Source organism: Myotis myotis, unplaced genomic scaffold, assembly GCF_014108235.1.
Source record: "Myotis myotis isolate mMyoMyo1 unplaced genomic scaffold, mMyoMyo1.p scaffold_m19_p_3, whole genome shotgun sequence".
Classification (NCBI taxonomy): Eukaryota; Metazoa; Chordata; class Mammalia; order Chiroptera; family Vespertilionidae; genus Myotis; species Myotis myotis.
Window position 1 is genome coordinate 6,179,295 of NW_023416335.1, and position 24,971 is coordinate 6,204,265.

At 45.9% G+C, this 24,971-nt stretch overlaps 2 long non-coding RNA genes across 2 annotated transcripts; one reads left to right on the forward strand and one right to left on the reverse strand.

Annotated features, from left to right (window-relative positions):
• Nucleotides 1–1,261: 1,261 nt before the first annotated feature.
• On the forward strand, nucleotides 1,262–4,368 carry LOC118650025. The gene is made up of 3 exons (XR_004965833.1): nucleotides 1,262–1,779; nucleotides 3,077–3,359; nucleotides 3,629–4,368. It is a non-coding gene; the product is annotated as an uncharacterized LOC118650025 (long non-coding RNA).
• On the reverse strand, nucleotides 3,082–24,971 carry LOC118650024. Its single transcript, XR_004965832.1, has 6 exons — nucleotides 24,160–24,971; nucleotides 11,450–11,544; nucleotides 5,689–5,866; nucleotides 5,336–5,500; nucleotides 4,987–5,171; nucleotides 3,082–3,204 (listed from the first exon to the last, which is right to left on the reverse strand). It is a non-coding gene; the product is annotated as an uncharacterized LOC118650024 (long non-coding RNA).

A 24,971-nucleotide genomic window follows, 5' to 3' on the forward strand; every position in this document is an offset into this window, starting at 1 on the left:
AGAGACAGAGCGAGCAAAAGCAGAGACTGCAGGGATGGTGCTGAAGGCCACGGGACGCTGGGGCCACCAGAACCACAAGAACCAGGGGGGACTCCCCCAGAGCCTTCAAAGGCCAAGAACAACAGTCATAGTTATTCTGATGCTGTGTGTGTATAATGTTAATAACTACCGACTAACCACCTTTACCTTCCCAAGTGCATAAGGTCAAGTAGGTATAAAATCTTTATCCCTGTAACTACAATATTTCATTTAACACCCGGATTCTGGGTTGGTTTGATTTTTATCATACCTCCTCTCAACCTCACAGTCCTGTGTGATCCCATATGTAATTTATCCCCTTTCCAAGTTGATAATTTTCTAATATCAGGAAACTTCCTGATTTGGTGTTTCTTGCATTTTTATTCCTATCCAATGCCAGGAGCAATCAAGAGACTGGGGGGAAAATGGAATGGCACATAAAGACTAGTGTTCTGTTTGTTAATTCTGACAAAAATGATCAAATGTAATTTTGTTTTCTCTCTCTTTACCTACGGATAATTTTTTCAACCCTTTTTTATATATTAAAACTTGTAATGAGGAAAATGAAATAGATGAAAACTAAATGTGTTTTCAGAGCAACAATAAGGCCAGTGATCTTGATAAACCTTAAACAGTAGAAAAAAAATTAGTTATTTCATGTGGCTCAACAAAAATATGAATATACACATACATCCTACAGGGTCATTAACAAAACTTAAGGGTATGTCTGCTTGCTTTTAATGACATTACCTGACCAATGTTTAGCAGAATGACCCCTTTTTCGGAGAACAGTGAGATAGCTGGACTAAACCCATCTACCCAGCTTTTTTACCACCAGAGAAGGAAGGAAGCATATAGAACTAACATTGACTGAGGATATCCTATGCACCTGGCACTCTGCTGGGTGCTTGGACACCTTATCACCCCGAGCGTTACCCTGCGAGGGTGGGGATCTGATTCTCATTTTAGAATTTATAGTCTCCGCCGGGTCTAAGGGAGCAGCATCCTCACTGGCATCTGCTTCTAGTTTTGCTTCCTGACAGTCCATCCTGGATTCAGATGCAACAGAGTGTTACTCAGATGTATCGGTCCCTTTCCTGCCTAGAGCCCTTCAGGCTTCCCCCCTGGTGATTGAAATAAAACCCACACTCGCTCCATTGGCCTACAACGCCTCTGCACATGGTCTGGCCCCACCTACCGAATGCTCTCTGGTTGCATCTGGGACTCCTGTCTTCCCCACTCACTCCCTGTGCTTCAGCCCAGGGGTCAGCCCCCAAGCCAAAGCCAGCCAACTGCCAGTGTTGGTACTGAGCTAAGAATGGTTTTTCTATCTTTAAACAGGGGAAATGAATCAAAAGAAGAGCAATATTTTGTGACATGTGACAATGATATGCAATTCAAATGTCAGTGTCCTAAATAAAATTTCGCTGGATCACAGCCACACTCATTCGTGTGTGAACTGTCCAGGGTGGCTTTTGTGCTACAATAGCTGAGTAGTTGCAGTCAAGACCCGATGGCCCATAACAGTTCAATTGTGGACTGAGTGGCCCTCTGCGAGAGAAGTGTGCTGATGTCTGCGTGAGTCACACCGGTCTCCTTTCTGTTCCTCAACTCACCCTGCTCATGCTCTCCTCGGGGCTTTACACTTCCTGTTTCCTCTTCCTCTTTGCATGGCTGGTTTGTTCTCATATGATCTCACTTCATGGACAAAAACAGCAGAAGGTCACATACTACCAGACTGGATCCCGAACCTAGAAGAAGGTCAGTCTCCAATCCTGGGTCAAGAGAGTGGGTTTAAGATTTGTTCTTTCCTGTCGCAGCTGTGAGGAAGCGAGGAGCTTTCTCGAGGCCAGGGCTGCTCTGAACCCCACTGACCTGACTGGTGACACCTGCAGTCCGAATGGACGATGCCCCTCACCTGTTGCACCAGGGGACTAGGAAGCTGGAGGAAGCGACTGTGTGTTGCATCTCCAGCCTCGAGGGAACAGAGGAGGCTTAGAGACTCTCCTCACGGTCATTTCAGGGACATCTCTGTCCCATGACAGCCAGCAGAGGGGTGTGCATTTGTCCACAACTATTTGGTGTGATCTAAGGACATGGGAACTTGTTGTAGTAATATACAGAAATGTATAAAAAGGTTTAAAAAGGTTTCAAAATGTTTGAGTTAACGTTCCTGAAACTTAAAGTGTGATATTAAGGACACATACTCCACTACCCTAAACGTGTGTATCCCATAGACAAGGATTTGAAGTTCGATTGCTGACAGAGTGACTTGCTATTGAAACAGGAATTTTAGGGGTGAGATAGGACAGGTTTAGGAAATTTTAGAAATTTTGGAAATTAAGGGGATCATGGATGAAAGCACAGGGCTGCAGAGCAGCAGAAGGTATATGTCCATAGAATGGGGGAGCTGGAAAGCTGCAACAGATACATTTCCATAGAATGAGGGAGCTGGGAACAGCAAAAGGTCTATATTTACAAAATAAAGAGAAGGAAGCCATTCATCCAGAAGGAGAGAGGAAGAAAGCCCAAAGGGAATAGAAAAACAATAAGGAAGGGGGGGGAGGAACTTCACATGTCGCATGTGAGGTTCGACCTTTGAGCCCAGGAGTTACTATAATAACCAGTCTAAGGAAATAGTGACCAATCAGAGGAGGTATCAAGGCACCAGGATCTGCAGCTTTTATAAGCCATAGGGAAAAGGAACTCAGTGGAACCCTTTCCCCCCTCCCTACATGGTAGTCCATTCTTTGGGACTCCTTCCCTCTCCCCACATGGGAGTCTGTACTTGTTCTTCAATAAATCTCCACCTTTGCTATACCACTTTCTGTCCGTGGATTCATTCTTCGATTCCTGCGGACAAAGAATCCGGGTTTCAGTCCAAAAATTCCGTATCACTATGATAGCCATATGTGTGAGTGACACAAACCCATACTTTCCCCAGAAATGCACCTGTGAGTACACACCCTGATTGATAACCACATGTAGCCCCTCACCCCGTTAAGATTAACATGTGTGCATTGACATAATTCACTGATAGCCACCTGAACTGTTGCAGGTATGAACAGGCTTTAAAAACGGGTCCTGACCAGTCGACAGTGCTTGCCTGTCGAGACAGCCACAAAGGCACGTCCTTCTGCCAGTCCGACAGACAACGCCACACTGTGCCTCTCCATGCTCTGCTCCCTGCCAGACAACAGAAGAACGGCTAGTACCTCTCGATCCAGACGCGACCAAGCTCTCAGCCCCTGCATCCAGATTGGACCAGCCCAACTGTTGAACCCCAGAGGACACCACCACCGGGATCCCGTTAAGCCTGTACCCGCAGCATCAGGAACTTTGTGAGTAATAAAATGCTGTGTGATTTGTAACTGCATATGTTTTTATGTAGAGTAATTCCTCTGGCAGTTAATTATATTACTTTGCGTACGCTTGAAACTACCTCAGTCCTGCTTGCGTAGAGTAGTCTCTTGGCTAGCAACTACTTAAATGTCCCAACACTTGCAAGGTTAAGTTTATCTCAAGGGTCGCCTTGGATACACCCCAGATCCTTTTCCAGGATCTACTTGGGACAGAACTACATGGAAAATGAGGTTTTCTTTCATTGCAGCACATGAACCACAGGAGAAGACAGGACCCCTCTGGATAAAAGGGAAATAAATCTAGTATGTGATACAGTCAAAGGGCACAGATCTGAGCTCTAAGGACCTCCGGTCTCCATATCAGCTGCAGCACCACCCAAGTCCTTTGCCCCCTCGGAGCCTGGGTCCTCTTCTGTAGAAGACCAACTTGCCTCATCGTCATAGAGATACTTAAGGACCAAAGAAGAAAATCTCTTTTCAAACTGCATCTTAAGGAAATACGAAGTATTTCGCTCGTCCTTTATTAATACCATGGAACAAGAACGCCAAATTCTACTTAATAAACACGACCGTGACAACCTCACAATTTTGCACTTATTTTAAGACTCCAAGTTAAATTGGCATGTTCCCAAATGTATTATTTTGTTCTTAAAATAAAGAAAAGATATGTTTAAGATTTTAAGGGAGGTGGGCTTAAAATGCAAACACTTTCTGAGAGGTGCAGGGGGCGATCTGCCTGAGGCAGAGATGAGAAAGGGAAGGTCACAGATCAAGGCCACCCAGGAGAGAGCGGCAGCAGTCCCTCCTCTCGCAGTTATGTGCCGGTTTTAGTTTAGTACATTTCTCAAAGCGGGTCAGCGAATAGGGTCACCGTACGAGCTGTGTTAGTGAAACTGCGTGTGCCTAGTACCAAGGGGAGCGTTCTGACAGAGGCTACTGAGCAAACTCGAATTGGGACTTGAGGAAAGTGCAGTAAATCTGTAGAGAACGAGGACAAGGCTGGGCTAAGGCTGGTTTTCACATAAACCCGTACCTCTGTTTAGGCCTGTGTGGCCCGGGAGCTGGGATATGTGGGCCCAAGTCAATGCTCTGACACGTTCTACTGTGTGAAGTTGCTCTCTGGAAACCAGTTTTTTCATCCATAAAATTGGGAATATGTGTGCTATCTCAGGGTTGTTGTGAGGAGTGGAGATAATGGAATAAAGCAACGTGCACTATGCCCTGCTCAGGGGAGCTGTTGTTACTGTTCTAACATGCCGGGCCAGTTCCTACAGAGATGTGCACTCCGTTACAATCAGGCAGACTTCACTAGGCTGTCCTGATACCAGATGCCACTTCAGATATTTGAGCGACAGCCCTAACCGGTTTGGCTCAGTGGATAGAGCGTTGGCCTGCGGACTGAAGGGTTCCAGGTTCAATTCCGGTCAAGGGCAGGTACCTTGGTTGTGGGCACATCCCCAGTAGGGAGTGTGCAGGAGGCAGCTGATCGATGTTTCTCTCTCATCCATGTTTCTAACTTCTATCCCTCTCCCTTTCTCTCTGTAAAAAAAATCAATAAAATAAAAATATATTTTTTTAAAAAAGATATTCGAGCGACAAACCCTACCTGGGTACTTGGACATGATCGGTGATGGGAGCTTCACAAGAAGAGACAGGACCACCTGCTTCCGCAGGTGCCGAGGCAGCGGTGAGACTTCTCTCGGCTGAAGACTGGGTGGGAATGTAGGGTCTGACTCTGAAAATTCTTGCAAGGCCAGAGCCACAGGAATTCTTCAGAATCGAGCCCAGAGCCTAAGGAAAGAACCTAATCTTAGTCGAGAAGGAAAGCCAAACTCTGAGCCAGAACAGCGGACCTGAGTGTCAGGTTGGAAAGGTAAGAGCAGGAAGCGAGAAAGCAGGCCCTGAGCCAGGGGAGGCCTGAGCAGGGGGGTACATGAGTGGCTGCTGGGGGATACCTGGAGCGAGGGTGTGGCGGGGGCTCTTTCTTCAGCTGCCACTGCAGAACGAGCTGCCTGTGCAAGGCCAGTGACCCACTCCCACCTGCCCACACCTTCCTGGGCGGATCCTTGCCGGCCGCCTAGCAAACCCCAGTGGCATCCACCGCTCCGCTCTTTCCTCCCCTGCAAAGAACAAGAGAATGAGAAGGGGAGCAGAGCTTGGGCGAGGTGAGAGGCTACTCACCAGAGCCAGCAGCTACAGGTGAGCAAGGAGACTCCAGGCCCCTAGCAATATGGGATGTTCCCTTGGCCACCCCTCTAGCTCACCTTCTAGCCCAATAGTCTCAGCACAGATATCTAAAGCAACTCACCAAGAATCTTCAAAGTTCAAGGGCTGGAGGTGGTGAGACCGACACGGGCTCTGACGGGAGACACCCCATTCCAGGTTGTGCTTGGTCTCCTCCATCGCACGTCCATCTGCCCGTCCTGGCTGCCAGCACCAGCCAGCAGAGGATTTCCACAGGATAGTGCAATATTATCAGCCAGTGTCTGAAAGATGACAGTTTAGGATTATCAGAATGTCTACTGGTTTGGCTCAGTGGATAGAGCATTGGCCTGCAGACTGAAGGGTCCCAGGTTCAATTCCAGTCAAGGGCGCATGCCTGGGTTGTGGGGCTTGATCCCCAATGCGGGGCGTGATTCTCTTTCATCATTGATGTTTCTATCTCTCTCTCCCTCTCTCTCTCCCTTCTTCTCTGAGATCAATAAAAACATATTTTTAAAAAATAATAATGTATAAAATGGTGGGTATGTGAGAGATGCATACTGAATATTTTTTAAGACTTTGGTTATCAATCATATACAGTTGAACTTCGTGAACTTCCAAGAAGAAAACATTGTACTAGAGAAAATGTTATGGGCTGAATGCATATGTTAAAGTCCTAACCCCGGGTCCTCAGAATGTGATTGTGTTTGAAAACCTTTAAACAGCAAATTAAATTAAAGCGGGGTCCTCAGAATGGGCAACAATCCACTGACTAATGTCTTTATGAGAAGAGGACTTGGGCCACAGACAGAAACCCCAAACACGTGCCCACACAGAGAGGCGACCATTTGAACACACAGCTAGAAAGCGGCCAATCGCAAGCCAAGGAGAGAGGCCACCGAAGAACCCAACCCTGCCAACACTTCCAGCCTCCAGAACTGCGAGGAAATCAAGGTCTGTGTACTAAGCCACCCAGACCGCGGCACTTCGCCATGGCAGACTAAGGCAGGAAGCCCGTTCATCTCCTAACCGTCGCTTTGGGACAGCCTGGAGCAGCGTCGACAGTCATTTCAATACTGTTTTGTAAAATTTACTCTGGACGTGTGTTCATTTTTATTTGTTAGTGATCTAGTGTCACAGATTTACAAGCACTCAGTCTCCCTACCTTTGCACTGACGCACACAAATCCTTAAATGGCCAGCCTCTGCCGTCACAGACAGACCACTGTGCGTCCCCAGCTGTACCCCTAAGGCCTGGCCAGGGCTTTGGCACTGTGGTGGCCTTGTACGGTGTCAATGTAGCCAGGCCAGAACTGTGTGTCCCGGAGAACGGGAGCAGCATCTGGGGGGCAGAGGCGGGAAGGCAGCCACACGTGGAGCCAGAGGCTGGTGTGTGTGCATCGGCCCCTCTTATTGATCTGGGGCAGCAGCTCGGCCCATAGTTGCTCCATGGCTTCTTCAGCTCCTGAGTCCTGGCAGGTGTGAAACTCCACGGCGAGGTGCCCCGCTCTTCCGCAGGTCGCCTTCACCATCGAAGGTGGAGGGCTGGAGGCAGGAGAGACTGACGTGGGACACGTGGGTTCCAGTTCATCACATGGGTCTCCAGCTGCTGTTTGCTCTCTTCCCACCTCTTCACGCCCATGGTCCCCTCATGAAGCCAGCCCATCCTGCTGACCAAGACCCAAGTCTTGACACAGGGACATCAGGTTGCACAGGCCGCTCAACCAGCGCCTATAATCAATACGCTCTAATCCCGACTAGAATTGCCTTGTTTCTCTTGAAATGGTTTTGCTTCTCTGACTGAACTTTCACTGATGCAGATTTTGGACCAGAGCGGGTGCTGCTGTAATAAAAGCCTGAAACATGTGCAAAGGCTCTGGGACTGGCCTTGAAGTCTGCCTGTGAAGGCTTATGCAAACAGGAGGAAAATATCACTGGAATCTGAAGGAAGGGGGCGCTTGTAGGTGGTGGTGGGAAGGTGAGCAACATTGACAGCATGGTGACTGGGGAAATAGAGAACAGTGAGCTATGTGACCTCGCTAAGGACAGTGCCAGGCACAGTGCAGGCAGAGCACCTGGCCTCGCCCAGCTGCCTACAGTAAAACGAGAGTAGGAAGATAAGCTAAAGAGCAAACAGTTAACGATAAAGGCGACAGGACCGGCAGAGTTCAAAAATAACATGGTTTCTCATTCGCAGACGGCAAACAAAGTAAGAAACGGCTTCTGGATCTGGTTCCAGTGAAGATGAGTGAGCAGATGCCACGGTCTCTCTCCCGCTGGTTACATCTAAAAACACTGTTCAGCCCTAGCCGGTGTGGCTCAGTGGACAGAGCATCAGCCTGCGGACTGAAGGGTCCCGGGTTCGATTCTGGTCAAGGGCGCGTACCTCGGTTGCAGGCTCCTCCCCGGCCTGGGCCCTGATTGGGGACCGTGCAGGAGGCAACCAATCAATATGTTTCTCTCACATTGATATTTCTCTGTCTTCCCCTCTCTTCCACTCTCTCTAAAAATCAATGGAAAAATATCTTCATGTGAGGATTAAAAATAAATAAATAAATAAATAAAATAAAAATACTGTTAAGCCCTGCTGATGTGGCTCAATGGTTCAGCATTGAACTATGAACCTGGAGGGTCACTGATTCCCTATACATGCCCGGGTTAGATCCCCAGGAGGGGGCGTGCAGGAGGCAGCTGATCTATGATATTTCTCTCTCATCAATGTTTCTATATCTCTCTATCCCATTCCCTTCCTCTCTAAAAAAAAAAAAAAATCGATAAAACATATTTAAAAATAAATAAATGAAAACACTGTTCAGAACCCATAATGCAACTAATAACGACTCTGAAAGGAAATAATAGCAAAGTCATTTGGGAAGGGAAATCAATACAAAGGTCGAGAAGATGGTGGGTGTGTGTCTTGGGTGGTTTTCCTTCCATATCTGTTGGCATAGACTCAGAACAACCTGAAACTCAGAACTCCTGAAGCTGCACAGGTAAAGATCCGAGGGAAACCCTCTCTGCTCAGAGGAATAGGACAGAGAGTCATGAGGAATACCCTCTGTTTGCAGTCCCTCCCGACCTATCCAAATGCCATAAGCATTGAGATGTGGGGTCTCAGGGAGAGAATGAGTGTATTTTGCACGTGGAAGGGGTGGGAGTCATTGAGGCCAGAGGGTAGACTGTAATTGACTATATGACCCCAAGATGGCCATCACATGCTCTCCTGTCCCACATGCAGTTTCGTGGCTTTTTCTTTGGCTCTACTCCCAAATTTACATAAGGAAAAGCAGAGTAAGGGAAGGGAAGGGAAATGGGGCAAAGGGTCATTTGTCCCTGATTAGCTAAATGCCTGGGCAAATTACAAAGATCACCTAATGAGATGAAGAAACCTAGGCAGGTTAAGTAGCCCAAAATATCAAAGGTGTGGCCGGTGGTAACACCAAGACAAGAACCCCTATTCTTTCCAATCCCAGAATGGGGCTTCTATTGCCCTAGAACCAAACTATTGCTACAAGTGCAGTATACATTTAAATAAGAGAGACAAGCACCATGTCCACTGTCACCAAGGCTGAGCAGGAGGCTGTGGTCCAAGGACAGTGGCTGTCCATATCCGGCAAGCAAAAGTGGCAAAGGGCCTTGGCACGCTCATCACATTTAAAGACCAGGCCTTGCCCTAGCCCGTTTGGCTCAGTGGATAGAGCGCCGGCCTGCAGACCAAAAGGTCCCGGGTTTGATTCTGGTCAAGAGCATGTACCTTGGTTGCAGGCTTCTCCCCCGCCTGGGCCCTGGTCAGGGTGTGTGCAGGAGGCAAACCAATTGATGTGTTTCTCTCATTTCGATGAATCTCTCTGTCTTTCCCTCTCTCTAAAAAAAAAAAAAAAAATCAGTGGAGAAAATATCCTCCAGTGAGGACTAAAAAAATAAAAAATGAAGACTAGGGCTCTGCTGTGCTGACCCAGAAACCCCAGGATTGGTGCCCAGAGACCAGCACTATAACCCAGGATCCAGGGTATAGCTTGGTAAGGGGGACAGGTCTTTCAAAGACCATTTCTCCTCCCTCAGGCCCTCCAGGGGTCCCGGTGCCTCAGGGGCAGCATAAGGAGCATGACCTCAGAGCATGACCCCAGGCCCCCGGACACCTGATAAAGCATCCAGGCTCGAGTAGGGGATCTCAGTGACTGTCACTTACATCCCCCCACCTCTCCCCTCTGCCAGTAGTTCCTGCTTGAGAAGGTGGCGGTCAGCCATCATCCCCTTCCAATTAACAGTCATCCTTCCCTAGATAAAGTGAACACCGTTGATTCCTATTTCTCCAGATTAATAACACTTCTTATGCTCAGTCTCAGATAAGTTAGTGCAGATGTCCTGGTATATAGAACACAGTGATTGGTTCAGGGCATCTCCACCTCCTTAGTCAATAATTTACCTGCTTTTCTTTAGTCTGACTCTCTGCATTATCTTTTGCTACATTCTCTTTTAGTCCCAGTGCTGCTGGAGAAATCAGTGGGTCCATGAGTGGGAGTGGGGTTCTTGGGGTACCACTGGAATGAGCACTTCCGGAGGCGCCCACAGGGGAATGAGTGGTGTTTATTGCCGAATTCTATTTCTCGGGTTGCAAAGTCCCTGCCCCTTAACCCAGTCCTGAAAAAGGTGCAGCTGGAGCTCTGGTAGAGCCAGAAGTAGGGCCAGTGTCCAGGGTGTTCCTTCCATAGTGGACCTGAGGCCGGAACAGCATTAGGCTAATCACAGTCCATTAGTCCATTGTGTGGAGTCCACTTGGCTGTGGGCCATGTGAGCAAAACAAGGCGTTAGAGCCCTGCAAGCCAGAGGTCAGGGGCGAGCAGCAAGAGGGGGAGAGGGAGGGAGGGGGAGGGGGAGAGGGAAGGAGGGGGAGGGGGAGAGGGAGGGAGGGGGAGGGGGAGAGGGAGGGAGGGAGGCAAGGGGGAGAGGAGAGGGGGAAGAGGGGAGAGGAGGAGAGGGGGAGAGGGAGAGAGGGAGAGAGGGAGAGAGGGAGAGAGGGAGAGAGGGTGAGAGGGAGGGAGGCAAGGGGGAGAGGGGAGAGGGGAGAGGGGGAAGAGGGGGAGAGGAGGAGAAAGGGGGAGAGGGAGAAGGGGAGAGGGCAAGAGGGAGAGAGGGAGAAACTTCCTTTGTTCAGGGATTAAGTATCTCAGATATCGTGCTCTTGCTGTGGCCACGCCTATTCTGGCCACTGACTGGCTCCCAGGTGTGACTGACAGGTAGCTGAGCACCCAGACCTTACTGGGCATGTGTCTATTGTCCAGTCCCTTCCCCAAGAGATCTGCGGGGCACAGACGTGTAGAGGGTTAACTGCAGCTTCCTGGCAGAGCTATATAAAGGACGTGCCTATATTATCTAGTCTCCTCTCCAGTCCCTTCCTGTCAAATAATAACCAGGTGATGATAGCAGTATCACCAGAGGTTAACTTTATCTCAAAGTTGTGAGTGTCTTACTGTTACCCCCTGTGCTGACTACAGTATCTGCCAATACCAATGCCTCGTGGCTACTCTGGGTGCCAACCAAAGAATCCTCGCGGACCATATTTTGAGAAACCCTGACATTTGGCACCTAGTATAGTTGCTCATTTAATACTTTTCCCCTATGGCACACGGGGCTGATTTTGCTGCACTGAAGCACACTTCAGTATAACTCCCTAGTTATTCTCAGTTATCCTCACCTCTTGGTCCATTTTCCATTTCTTTTTCTTCTTTTTGAATCTTTTGGCTGCCTTCCCCCCCTACACTGACACCATGACGCTCACACACAGGTGTTAGCTACACTGACACACGGCCCCCAGGCCCCGTGGACAGCAGTGAAGGTTAAATCCGTACTTTTGGGGCCGAGCCTTACCTCCAGTTCTCCGCCAGGAGACCTCCCGGAGCATCAGTGTCCTCATCTGCCAATGGCGGCAGTCCCTTCTGTCACCTGTGTTCTTCACAGGACGGCTGTGAACGTCAAACAAGATAACGTCGGTAAGAACACTCTGAAAGACTTGGCCAGCCACACACATGTGAGAAAAGCATGCGGGGAATTTGCGACAAAAAATAATTACACATCCAAGTATTGAAATTTGGCTTTTGTTCCTTGCTTGCATCTAATTAAATCAAAAGAAATGTCAGGTCTAAGATTCCTCGGGACGGGATTATGTTTTTGCTGGGCAAGAGAAACATGCTTTCGGTTTAAAGCTCCATCTGGAATTCTTACGGCTTTTTGTGCGGATCATTTTAATGCTAATGTAGGAAAGGTCAGCTGGAATAATCTAAATATACATCACTTTTATTTAATGAGTAACTTCATTAATAGTTACGGTTTGTCACGTGACCTGCCTTTTCACAAGCAAGAGTAGGTGCATGGCAAGCAAACCTTTGTGCCTGCTGGGGAGAGAGAGAGGGGAGACCCACCAGGCACATTTAATGAGAGGTTTCACAGGGAACGCTGCGGGAGGCAGGCCCACTGTGCTCTGCCCGGGCGGGAGGGCTTTGTCCTGGTGTGTCACGCTTCAGAGGCCCTTGTTCACGGGAGCCACGGATGCGTCTGCAGTTGCTGGAAGGTGTGCAGATTTCATTTTAAATAAAGAATGTTCTCCAGCTCCTGTGAGAACCCGCAGCTCTTGGCCCCCTCGGTGCAAGAGGCTGAATGTGGTGCACGGACCCTGGAGCTGCTTCAGACCAAAGCAAATATTTTCCACTTCCAGGAATCAGTGAAGGGCCACCGATCAGCGGAATTCAAAATATTTCTCCAATTAAGCTCCAGACCTACAGAGGCCGTTTGATTTTGTTTCTTTTTTAATCCTCACCCCAGTACATGCTTATTGATTTTAGAGGGAGGGAGGGAGGGAGGGGAGGAGAGAGAGAGAAGCATCAATGTGAGAGAGAAACATCGGCCTGCTGCCTTTGAGACACGCCCCTACCAGGGATCCAACTCCCAGCCCAGGTATGTGCCCTGACCCTTCAGTGAACAGGTCGACGCTCACGCTCCAGCCAACCCAGCCAGTCCAGCCCGGCCAGAGTCAGCTTTGAACGTGAGAAGAAAGAGGACAGCAGTGTTGCTAAAAAAGTAAAAAGGAAAAGAAAACGCTGTTCCTGAGATGACAGGGCGCTGTCAGCGAGCAGCCTGCAGCCCTTTCTGAGCGTCTGAACAAGGAAACACCTGCATGCAGGGGGCCTGCAGAGCCCTCACTCCCGCCGGCAGAAGGCAGAGAGCGTGTGGATTGTTCCGCACTGTTACTAACGGTCAGGAAGGGAACCCAAGCTGTGCCACTGGGAAGCTGCCTTTTGGATACTGATATTAAGCTGTTGGTTAAGAAGTAAGACTCAGAAAGAACCTTTGAACCTCCCCCCTCTCCTGCCCAAGAAAGTCAGAGAGGCCTGCGTCAGGGATGGTCCCCTCGGCCTGATTTGAGTTGGTGTGGTAAACTGGAGGGCTTTACGCGGGGCTGTTGGCCAGATGCCCTCTGCCCCATTGTCTCTGAGTTGCCTAGCAAGAATTTGCCTGCCATGGGCGTTCGCTCTAAATCACCCATTCTCGCTTCTGAAATCTAATACCACCTTCACCCCCGCCCCACCCCCACCCTTTCCTCCTCATCCAAAATGTCAATATCCAATGTTGCCTCACTGTCTCTGGAGCTCGCTTGCATATGTGCATGTATTAAAATTTCATTTTCTCCTGTTAATCTGTCTCTGTTCATTTGACTATTAGCCCAGATAGAACTTAGAAGGTGGGAGGAAAAGTATCGATTTTTTTAGCCCCCACAGTTTGTATCTGGAAGAAGTGGAATACATGATGGACAGGCAACGTTAGCTGAATGAGTTAGATAGTGCACCCCATTATTTTAATAACATTTTAACTTCAGGGGGGATTTCCTTTACAAAACTCCACCAGCCTGGAGCTACTGGCCTTTTCCTCTCTCTGCATCTGACATCTCGGAGCCTCTTCCCAGTGAGATCACTGGTCTTAGGTACACATCACTGGTACAGATGGAACCACACTGCCAGGCCTCTTTCCTTCAGCTTCTTTTTATTGCAAACTTTTTCCACCTACCACATGTAAGGGTGTGTGCATTAATGTACATGCAAACTTTCTGTCTGTCAGAATTGAGAAAAGTGAGGAAGCATTAGCGATATCCTAGTTTTGAGTATGCAATATCACCAGAACCTTCCATTTAACACTAAAAAAAAATAAAAAAAATAAAAAAAAAAAAAAGGCGAGATTCTGTGTGTCCCTGACATGTCCTCTTGGCAGTGCCCCCTCGAGTCACTCCTGTGAGCTCGGGGGGATGACTAGCCCTCAAAGACTGTCCCTGAGGGGAACCGAGATCCGAAGGTACAGTTTTTAAGTGTGGGATTTCCTACTCAGGACTTCCCAGCTCATTCCTGTCCCACCTGGTGGGGGCGGAGCTCGCTCACTGGCTCACACGGTGAGGCAAGTGCCCACAGCTGGCCAGTCTGAGCTGTTTCTGAAGCTCAGAGCAGCTCTGACTCATCCCTCTTGCAGTCCGTTACCTTCCCACTCCTCTCACCAGACCAGCTACTCCTCTCGCTCTGACTCCCACAAACCCACTCATTTTCAAATTGGCTCAATAACCATGACATTCAAACCCAACCTGCTCCAGGCACAGTCTGCTGAGAAAACACACAGTGAGAGTCGAGGGTCCACATAGAAATAACGGCCACAGACTGAGGACCGGTTTCCTGGCCGATGGGCGGTGAGAAAGAGCTGCTAATGAGAGGCAGCAGCGGCTTCCGGACGTGTGCCGTCCTGCCCAATTGCATTAAGGGAATGCAGTCATCCCGACCGGTGGTTGTCAGGAAGTCACTCCAGATTTTAATTGAATTCACAGGCTCCTGCTTGATTAGGAGCATAAGACTTTGGTGCCTAAACTGGATTGAGCTGGTAAGAACAAGCCAAAGTGGTTTTCTATCATAAAGTAGTGACGCTCGAACTCACTCTCCCTAGGACACTCCCAGGTCCTGTGGCCAAAGCCACAAAAGGAAAGTAAAAAAAAACAACAACAACATTTTCAGAGGAAGTTTAGGTCCTTCTGCACGGTTCCAACCGCCAGTGCAATAAAACACGCAGTGAACACGTGAGGGGTTGCAGCTGGAGTGAAGAGAAACCAAGAGTTTGGTGCAAAGTCACTGTAGCTAAGTAGCAGTAGCATCAACCCTTCCCATCCTCCCGTGGATTTAAAGAGGTCTTCGGTTACGCCCTAAGTGCGCCTGTACCCAGTCAGAGTCCAAGGATCTAGAAGCCCCAATACTTTCAGAGGGGAAATTATTCAACAGAGTCATTCCACAATATTTGTTGAGGGCCTGCCATGTTTCAGCACTAAGACACAAGAGCTAAAACAACAGTTGCCTTGGAAATCAGCCCAATAAAATGAACCGTTGGACTATCAGTGGGAGCCCAGAGATACACATTCAACATGAGCCTGAATGAAAAAGAGATTCCATTTTCTATGTTGTGACTTCTTTAAATTCCTTTGCTTTAAAGCAGTGGTTCTCAACCTTGGCTGCACGTTAGAATCACCTGGGAATCTTTTTAACATCCTGATTTCTGGGCCTCATCCTCCGGAAATTCTGTTTCTTTGTTATGGGGTGGGGCCACAACATTAGTAACAAAGAAACAGAATTTCCGGAGGATGAGGCCCAGAAATCAGGATTTTCAAAAGATTCCCAGGTGATTCTAATGTGCAGCCAAGGTTGAGAACCACTGCTCTATAGTTTGCCTTTTAAAGACTGTAATGTAAATGGAATAATATAGTTTATAACCTTTGCTATCTGGCTACTTCACTTAACATAGAGCTTTTTATTTCATCCATGTTGTTGTGGGTACCAATAGTTCAGCCTTTTTATGGCTGCATAGTATTCCTTCGCATGGATATATCCCTGTTGGCTTAGCTATTCACCAGACCTTTGAGTTGTTTCTAGTTTGGGCTACTATAAATAAAGCTTCTAGAAACATTCGCTTGTAGGTCTTTGTATGAACATGTCCTCCTTTATCTTGGTTAAATAAATACACTGGAATAGGGTTATGGGTCATATAGAAAATGTATGTGTATGCTTGAGTTTATGAGAATTTTTCAAGCTGTTTTTCAAAGTGGCTAAACAATTTTGCATACAGCCCTAGCCAGTTTGGCTCAGTGGATAGAGCGTGGGCCGGAAGACTGAAGGGTCCCAGGTTCGATTCCGGCCAAGGGCACATGCCTGGGTTGCGAGCTCGATCCTCAGCAGGGGGGTGCAGGAGGCAGCCGATCAATGATTCTCTCTCATCATTGATGTTTCTATCTCTCTCTCTCCCTCTTCCTTCCTCTCTGAAATCAATAAAGAAATATTTTTTTAAAAAAAATTTTGCATACAAACCAGCAATGAATGACAGTTCCAGTTGCTCAATATGCTTACTGACAAGAGGGCCGGGACAGAGATTTTTGCTTATGGAAATGCCACTAACACTAAAAGTCTTGAATGGCAATAAATCTTACATTGATCACAGAGGCAAGAGGACTTTCTCTCTACTCCATCCACTGACTACTCCGATTCAGGCTAAGGGAGCATTGCTTCAAAGGAGAGTTGGAGTACAGGCGTTAGCCTTCCTTATCTGGAGCTACCTAGCAACCTGCACAGCACCTACAAGACACTCACTGGTGCCCTAGCCAAAAACTTCATCCAAGAAAATCAAGTCCTGCTGAATGTGTGACTCATTTGATTAATTAATACGAAGGCCTCTTAACTACAGTATTCTCATTGTTGCCATTGTTGATATTATCATCATCACTGACAAAGAGCCAGTGTGGCATATTAAGCAAGCCCGTCCACGTCTGTCTCCCTCCTTTTATGGACGAGCTCTCCTCTTCTCCAAAGCCCATGCCCCCCTTGCACACAGGATACCAGTCCAGCCTTGCCTGCCCACTCAAGGAGTCTCTACAGTTCCTCTTACCCTCTGTATCCACTTGTCCTCTCCCCTCATCCGCGGATAAACATGCTGTAGCATATCCCACCCCAATAAAAAAAAAATCCTCTCTTGATCCCATATCCCCTTCTAGGTATAGCCCCTTTCTTTGCTCCCCTTTATAGCAAATCTCCTGGAAAAAGAATGGCAGAAGGTCGAAAATTATGAAAGCTGAGGGGTGGGAATATGTATATTATTCTTACTACTTGTTTAATGTGAAAAGCTTATTGAGCTATAATTGATACAGTAAGTTGAGGACATTTCATATGTACGGTACAATGGGCATATGCAAATACCCATGAAACCATCACAACCACCACCACCTTCAATAATTAACATATTCATCATGCTCGAAAGCTGCCTCATGCCCCTTTGAAATCCCTCCTTCCTACCCTGCCAACCGCTCCGCTGACTTGCTTTCTATTGCATATATTCATTTGCATTTCCTGGAATTTTTATAAATGAAATCATTCAATCTGGACTCTCTTTCTTTTTGGTCTGGCTCCTTTCACACAGCATAATTTTAAGATCCCTGCGTGTTGCAGCATGCATGAATGGTTCATTCCTTTTTATTGCTGAGTATTATTCATACCACAGGGTGTTTATCCATTCACCTGCTGATGGACACTGGGTTATTTCTAACTTGGGACTATTACAATGAAGCTGCTGAACATTCATGTACAAGTCTTTGTATAAACATATGCTTGCATTTATCCTGGATAAACATCTAGAATGGAAGGGCTGGATCATATGGCAGGTGTACCTTTACTGGTAAAATGTTAAGAAACTGCAAAACTGTTTTCCAGGGTGTTTGTATGATTCAACGGTCCCACCAGCAGTATATGAAAGTTCCGGATCCTCCACATCCCCATCAACATTTGATATGTAGTCAGACTTTATACTGTTACCATTTCAACAGTTGAGGTTTCTCACTGTGGTTTTAATTTGCATATTCCTGCTGACAATGAAGTTGAACATGTTTTCATGTGCTTATTTGCCATCCATGAACTTTTCTTGGTGAAGCATCTGTTCAAATGTTTTGCTCATGTTTTTAAGTTGTTGTTTTTTTATTGAGTTTCATGTCTGATGAAGGATACAAGTCCTTCATCAAACATGATTTATAAATATTATTAATATTTTCTCTCAGTTTTTTCATTCTCTTAACAGTGTTTCATAGAACAAAAGGTTTTAGTTTGATAAATCCAATTTATCAATATTTTAAATGCATAGTGCTTTTGGTGTTATAGCTAAGAAATCTTTGCCAAACTCAATGTCATAAGTGCTTTCACCTACATTTTCTTCTAGACCTTTTATTATAATTTTAGGTTTGATATTTAAGCCTATAATCCATTTGAGTCCATGTTTGTATATTGTGTATTGTGTTAGGGTTTGGTTTGGTTTTGTGTTTTGGGGCATAGGGATATATAATGTTCTAGCAGTATTGACTGAAAAGATAATACTTTCTCTACAGAATTCCCTCTGCACCTTTTTGAAAATTGTCTGTATGTATGTGGAGATACGTCTGGTCTCTCCATTCCATTCCACTGACCTATTTGTCTATCTTTAGAACAATAGCATACCATCATGATTACTGTACCTTTATCATAATAAATCTTGAAGTCAGGTAGCATTAGGCCTTCAACTTCATTCTTACCCCACCATCAGTTTTCAGGATTCCTCTCTATTCACACTCCTTCCTTCACTCATTTCATTCAGTCCCAAGACAAGGAATATCATCTGTACACTCACTTATATTTCAGCTCTGACCTTTTTCAGACTTGCACAATATATATTTTTATTTGACATTTCCATAAGGATTACTAATAGGCATCTCAAATAGCATGTCCAAAAGCAAGTTCTTGATTTTTGTCCCCTAACCTTTTCTCTTTCCTCATGCCCCATCTCAGTAAACGGCAATAGTGTTCACTCTGTTGCCTATATCAAAACCTTTCATTACCCTTAGTTTATCTCTTTTGCTCTCACCCCATTTATAATCCATCTGCAAAACTGGGAGTCACACCTTCAAAATCCAACTACTCTTACAAACTCTATAGCTCATTCTGTATCAAGCCAACCTCATCCTTCACCTGGACTACTAATGCAGTCTCCTAACTGGTTTATCCATAATATGTTCTCCCCATAACAGCCATAGTGTTACTCTTAAAATGTAAGTAATCCTGGTGGGCATTTTCTTTTTTTTTTTTTTTTTTTTTTTTTTGCAGAAATTTATGAGGTGATCCTGAAATTCATGTGGAATTTCAGGGATTCTAAATATCCAAAACAATCTTGAAAAAGAAGAACAAAGTTGGAAGACACATACTTCCCAATTTCAAAACATACTACAAAGCTACACTTTTCAAGACTGTGTGATAATGGCATGAGGATGTAGCTTAATATTATAGAATAAAAATCCAGACATCAATGGTCAATTGCTTTTCAACAATGCTGGTCAGATAATGCAATGGGAGAAATAGTCTTTTTTTAATAAATGATGCTGGGACAAGTGGATACACAGGTGTAAAAGAATGCATTTGGACCCTACCTCACACCATTTATAAAAAAATTAACTCAAAATGGATCAAAGATCTAAATATAAGAACTAAAACTGTAGAGAAACCAAGATGGCGGCATAGGTAAACACCAGAGTTTGCTGCCTCGAACAACCACTTCAAAAACACAACAAAAAGACAGAACGGACATCATCCAGAACCACAGGAAGGCTGGCTGAGTGGAAGTTCTACAACTAGGAGGAAAGAGAAAAACATACCAAGACTCAGAGGAGGTGCAGTGCTGAAGTAAAATACTAAGGTGCGGAGTGCATGCGGAGCGGGCTGGCGGCTGAGGGCGTGGTTGTTGTTTTCAATCGGGAGGGAGTCTCAGGCTCTGAGCTCCAGCTCTGGGCGAGTCTCTAGGGACCCAGACTCAAATGGGAGAAGCAGGACTATCTGGCATCGCTCAGAACCCTAGGGCAGCTTTCTCTCCGTGGGGCTTGCAGCAATTACTGGGACACTGAGAAGCAGAGCCTCTGAGGGCAAGACTGAGAGCAGCCATAATTGCTAACCCCGCCCTGTTGATCCCATGGGACCTGCCCCGCCCAAGCCCTGCAGGGAGACTTTTGCTGGATAGCCTCAGGCAAAGGCTAGATTAGCACCTCCCTAGAGATCCAGGAGCCAGGAAGCCCAGAGGTCAGAGTGGGACCATCCAGTTTGCAGCTCCGTGGAACCATAATAGACACACTCAGGGGGCAGACTCAGTGAGCACCAAAGCCCCATCGAAGCAAGTCTACCCCCTGAGGGGTGTCTCCAGCACAGAAGTTCTCCCACTTCAGACACAGCTGATTCTCACAGCCAATTGGCCTGGAGGTCAATTCCTCACAGTGATACCTACAACAATCAAGGCTTAATTACAACAAGACTGTGCACAAAGCCCACAAGGGGGTGCACCAAGAGTGTCTACCTCAGGTAATTGGGACACTTAGCACAGAAAGGCACTCTATCGACACAGCGAAGCATAAAAAATGCCGAGACAAAGAAACAGGACACAAACGACAGAATGGGAGGAAAGCAAACTGCTGGATATAGAGTTCAAATCCACACTTTTAAGGTCTTTAAAGAACTGTCTAGAAGCCGCTGATAAACTTAATAAGGCCCTCGAAAAGACTGGTGAGACCGCCGATAAATGTAGTGAGATCCTCAAGAAATCTAGTGAGACCCTCGATGTTGTGATAAAGGACCAACTAGAAATTAAGCATACACTGACTGAAATAAAGAACATTATACAGACTCCCAACAACAGACCAGACGATCGCAAGAATCAAGTCAAAGATTTGAAATACGAAGAAACAAAAAACACCCAACCGGAAAAGCAAAATGAAAAAAGAATCCAAAAATACGAAGACAGTGTAAGGAGCCTCTGGGACAGCTTCAAGCGTACCAACATCCGAATTATAGGGGTGCCAGAAGAAGAGAGAGAGCAAGATATTGAAAACCTCTTTGAAGAAATAATGACAGAAAACTTCCCCTACCTGGTGAAAGAAATAGACTTACAAGTCCAGGAAGCGCAGAGAACCCCAAACAAAAGGAATCCAAAGAGGACCACACCAAGACACATCATAATTAAAATGCCAAGAGCAAAAGACAAAGAGAGAATCCTAAAAGCAGCAAGAGAAAGAAACTCAGTTACCTACAAGGGAGTACCCATACGACTGTCAGCTGATTTCTCAACAGAAACTTTGCAGGCCAGAAGGGAGTGGCAAGAAATATTCAAAGTGATGAATACCAAGAACCTACAACCAAGACTACTTTATCCAGCAAAACTATCATTCAGAAGTGAAGGCCAGATAAAGAGCTTCACAGATAAAGAAAAAGCTAAAGGAGTTCATCACCACCAAACCAGTATTATATGAAATGCTGAAAGGTATCCTTTAAGAAGAGGAAGAAGAAGAAAAAGGTAAAGATACAAATTATGAACAACAAATACACATCTATTAACAAGTGAATCTAAAAATCAAGGGAATAAATAATCTGATGAACAGTATGAACTGGCGATTGTAATAGAATCAGGGACATAGAAAGGGAATGGACTATTCTTGGGGAGGGGGGGAGGGGGCGTCGGGTGAGGGAAGAGATTGGACAATAATCGTGCACCTATGGATGAGGACAATGGGTGGGGAGTGAGGGCGGAGGGTGGGGTGGGAACTGGGTGGAGGGGAGTTATGGTGGGAAAAAAGAGTAACTAATGTAATAATCTGAACAATAAAGATTTAATTTAAAAAAAAAGAACTAAAACTGTAAAAGTCTTAGAAGGAAATGTAGATATAAATCTTCACATCCTTAGGTTAGGCAATGATTTCTTAGATAGGATACCAAAAGAACAAGTAATTAAAGAAAAAATAAATTTGGACTTACTCAACATTAAAAACTTGTGCTACAATAAATACTATCAAGGCAGTGAAAAGACAACCTATAGAATGAAGGAAAAAAAATCTGCAAAGATACAATTAATGCCATTTGTGCCAGCCAAACCCAAGGACAGATGAAGTCAGGGAAATAAATAAATAAATAAATAAATAAATAAATAAATACAAACAATTAGAGCCAGACTCAAAATAAAAGTAAAGCAGACCAAAGAATAATCCCAAACTCCCCTATACACTCATTTAGATGCACCAGCGTATTAAAAATGCACCTGGAAAGCTGATGAATATTTTGCTGAAACCCTCCCCTAAGATTCTCGCCCACAGAAGAGAGATAAGACCCTCAGGACAAAAAACACCAGCATGGGCTTGCTTTAGAGCACGCCCATGCCTCTTCTTGGGCATGAACTTTTTACTTCCTCCTAAACTCTGAGGGTCCCCATGAGACTTGCAACCAGGGAGCAGCGGGCAGCAGCAGCTCATCCTGTGCTTACTCCCTGGCCCTGTCTCCAGTGAGCTAACAGCAGCCCACCCGGGCTCACTTCTGTCCTACAAAGTTTCTAGGGAGGCAGAGAGAGCACCACCTAGGCTCTCACCTGTTGCTTCTTCTACCCTAAACCTTTCCTTTGTTTTACTGTCCCCGGGTTTATTAAATGTTCCCTCAAAATCACCTGGACTCGTTTTGTGAAACCTTTCCTGCAAGACGTCAAGAACCCACACACCACATGCCAGCCTGAGGCAGACCCACTCCCGACAGGTCCCCATCGGGTAACAGAAAGTCCGAGGCTATGAAACAAGGTTAATATTAGAGGTTGAGACTTCCATCTCTGCCAGATGCTTTAATTGTCAGAAAGGATACAGATCTGGATATCCCACCACTAAAATAAACAACATTATATGTGGAGTCTTACTCAAATTTATCCTAGGCTATTCCATTAGGCAAGGATTCATCAAGATACTCTAATGCCTTGGACAGGTTATCAATTAGTCTCAATTTGGCATTGAATTAAATCAACATCAATTACCCTTAATTTGAAAATAATAAATTTGAAAGTACTGGTTTTTTTTTTTTATTATGAACATGTCTAAAACAAAATACACAGGAAAGCAGAGAGTAATTCCACTTAAATCAGAATTTTTTCCACCTGGGAAACAGAGCACTTAACAATGAACCTTTTATGATCCCATCCCTAATATTTAGACAAGAAATTATCTTGTAATCTTAAAGGAAGGTCAGGGTCACCACTGTTCCCCACGCAAGTCCCGCCATCCTAAATTGGATGACAGAAAAACAAACATTCCTCCAAACTCCACATTCCTCTCTAGGTGAAGAAATGGCCTTGGGTCGGAAAAAAACAAAACAAAACAAAAAACTGCTAAAAGAATCCACCATTCTTAAATATGGCTCTCCCTCCCATTTATTTCTCATAACAATAGAAAGAAGTAAAAATCAAGAAGCAAAAACAGAGCTCAGAAGATAGAAACCAAGTGTCTATTTTTTTCACCATCTGCCCACACCTTAAATAAACATGAAACATTACAACTAGAGTTAGTCAGATACTACAGGAAGCAGAAAGACTAAAACAAAAACCTCAAATATCCGGCCCTCATCTTTCTTCTACATGAAATCTACTTTGCTTCCTGCCTATATGTCCTCACAAGAAGTTAAAATCAGATATGATGTTATATAATGACCAGGTCCGTACTATCTTTATAAAAATTAAGTATTTTTCTTATAAGCACTAACCCACATATCAGAAAAATTATGGCCCTAGCCGGTTTGTCTCAGTGGCTAGAGCATCGGCCTGTGGACTGAAGGTTCCAGGGTTCGATTCTGGTCAAGGGCGCATGCCTGGGTTGCGGGCTCAATCCCCAGTAGGGAGAGTGCAGGAGGCATCCGATCAATGATTCTCTCTCATCATTGATGTTTCTATCTCTCTTTCTCTCTCCCTTTCTCTCTGAAATCAATAAAAATATATTTTAAAAAAGAAAAATTATGTTTTATCAGAGGGGACAAAACCTAGAAATTGTTTGTACCTCTATACAAGCAAGAAGACATAGATAAGGTTCCATGTGAGTGTATATTCCTTTAGACTTTAAAAAAAAATGCCTGTGCGTGCGAATAATTATGGTGGGGTTGGGTCAGAGTATTTATAAAGTTCTCTGGAATCTAACATCTTTCTTGTTGTCCAAAGCAACAACCTCAGGAGAAGACAAAAGAATCCTGGTGAGCAGAACATCTGCAGCAGAGCGTGCCTTTCCGCTCAGCACAGGCAGGAAGCAAGTGAAAGGGGCCAGATCCCCATGACCTTCCCCGAGGCACCTGCTTTACTTCCCAGCCCTGACCCCCATGGCCATCAGTCCGACTCTCCTCTTAACCGGCATGCCTGGTGGACCTGGCTTTTCCGATCACTCGCCGCAGTACAGTTACTATGGTTACCTACGCATCTGCGGGTGGCTCTGGAGTTTAAGAACCACGTTCACTGCTTTAGTTTGAATTGCCTTACCAAACTGTCACGTGGGGAGGAAAGCGAAAGCCATCCTCATTTTACAGACGAGGAACCGGACTCAAAGAGGTACACGACCCTGTATGAGAGTCAAGAGTTAATGCATAGCAGAGCTAGGCCTCAAGCCACCATTTCATCTTTCTCCTCAATGGGGCTTTTTTTTGAAAAAGTAAGTTAGGGTCACCTCTTACCTGCTCAATCTCCCATCCACCACGCACTCTTCAAACCCATTTCACTCCAACATTCCTCTCACTCCTGAATTGGAATGGTGTGTTCTGGGGCCTGTGGTGAGGATGGTAGTTTCCAATGAATTATGTATATTAAGGATGACATACTATATATATATAGTGTCCCCCCCCAAAAATGTATACACACTTTGAATAATTATAAAGGCACGTTTCATTTTCAAAACTGAGCTATCAGCTGTTGAAGTGTGTGCACATTTTGGGGGGCACCCTGCAACGAGGGTCTCCGTCCATCACTGCAGCTGGGGGCTTCCCCACGTCCCCTGACACACAGGCATTCCTCCAGGGTTGAAACACCAAAAATTACGAGTCCAAAGATCATACAATAGGGATCCCAGGCCCAACTAAAGCCAAGTGCGAAACTGCAAGGGCAGTCGTTCAAGGACGCTGCCTGGGTTTCCAGGGGGAAATATCTGACTTGCAGACTCCGCTAGAGTCTTCTCATTTCCCACCAGGTGTCTGTGGGGAAAAAAGAAAAAAAAAAAAAATCCACCACTCCCATCAAGGCCAGGATGCCAGCCTATCTCGGCCCTGGGAGGGATTTCTGACAACTTCAAGGCAAGCGCGAGCCACCGGCGCGGGGCCTGCGCGAGGTGCGGCGCCACGGCCCCTCGCCCGGTTCAGAAAAGCAAACCGGTTCAGAAAAGCAAAAACTGTGCACCCTAGAAACTCAACAGCCACATGCCGGCTGCAGACCGGCTACTTTTTGAGACAGAAAACAAACAAGCTACTCCCAAAAGCTTCCCTAGCGGCCCACA